The sequence below is a fragment of the Hyla sarda genome, unplaced genomic scaffold (assembly GCF_029499605.1).
Source record: "Hyla sarda isolate aHylSar1 unplaced genomic scaffold, aHylSar1.hap1 scaffold_771, whole genome shotgun sequence".
Classification (NCBI taxonomy): Eukaryota; Metazoa; Chordata; class Amphibia; order Anura; family Hylidae; genus Hyla; species Hyla sarda.
In genome coordinates, this window is record NW_026610794.1 from 165,527 (window position 1) to 166,911 (window position 1,385).

Genomic DNA, 1,385 nt, shown 5'->3' on the forward strand with positions numbered 1-1,385 from the left:
AGGTCACATTTTTAGAAAAAGAAAGTGGATAACCTTACCTTTAACGTCCCCAATCTTATTTATTCCCCCAGCGCACTATGTGGTTTTAGAAAAGATTATTCGTATTTATGGCATTGCTAATTTTAGTCAAGAAATTTGTAGTAATGCACGAAAATTAGTTCCTGAAATCAGGAAGATAGAACAGATTTGCTTAATATCTAATTATTCCACTGAGAAATCTCTAAGAGTTTGGAGGATGGTGAATATGGGATTCTTATCTAATGACTTAAAAGATCTGGCCTGGCAGATAGCACATCAATGTTTGCCTACCAGAGAATTCCAACACAGAAGAGGATTGTGTCGTAGTGCAAAGTGCCCGAGAATGGGGTGTCCTAGTGAGGAAACAGTTTTACACCTTTTTTGGAACTGTTTTTACGCCCAAGAGATATGGCATTTGATAGGACCCTTACTAAAATTCATTTCTGATCTTAATTTTTTAAATCATGAAGTTATTTTATATGGATTTTATAATGTTTTATCTGTGGAAAAGTCTCGGGTTTTGTGGATTAGTATAAATTGTATTAAAATTGCACTATGGAAGACGAGGAATATTCTTCTTTTTAAAAGAGACACTATTACCTCTAAAGATTGTGTTCGCCTAGCTCTTAGTGAGATGTATGTTTTCTATTTATTGGATAAAAAAAGATTAGGTCACAAAGTGGCTAAAAGTCTTTGGAATCTACATCTGTGGAATATGCTTTTAGCAGACTAAGTATAATCTGGACTGCGTAAGGTCTTTTAGTCTAAGAATATTATATCTAAAAGTAAAAAATCTGTTCTTATCAGTTTAATATCTGATACGTCCCCTATCTGGGGACCATATATTAAATGGATTTTTGAGAACGGGGGCCGATTTCGAAGCTTGCTTCCGTCGCCCTATGCATTGACCCGATATGGCAGTATCTTCGGGTACAGTGCACCACCCCCTTACAGGGTTAAAAAGAAAGATTCCTACTTTCATTGCTACCTGCTTGCTGGCTAGCCAGCTAGCCAGCCCTGTGGGCCTTGCTGCTGCTGCAGCCAAAAAACAAAAGGTGGTGCTGCTGCTGCTTCTGCTGCTTCTGCTTCTGCTTCTGCTTGTGTCTGGCCGCTGTTGGAGCGTCCAGGCACAGGACTTCTGCTGCTGCTGACTAAATGGCCTCCTTAATTGGATCATTTGAGTAGCCAGCACACCTGTGCAGGTAGGGCATGACATGATAGGCAGCTGCCTTGATAGCGGGTGGGTGCTGAATGTTCCTAATTGACAAAATAAGATTAATGCTTATGAAGAAATATAAAATCTCATCCCTTCCCCAATATCGCGCCACACCCCTACCCCTTAATTCCCTGGTTGAACTTGATGGACA

The 1,385-nt window shown here is 39.9% G+C and overlaps 1 pseudogene; it reads left to right on the forward strand.

Annotated features, from left to right (window-relative positions):
* The first annotated feature begins 788 nt into the window (after positions 1–788).
* On the forward strand, positions 789–964 carry LOC130346044 (U2 spliceosomal RNA; annotated as a pseudogene).
* Positions 965–1,385: the final 421 nt, after the last annotated feature.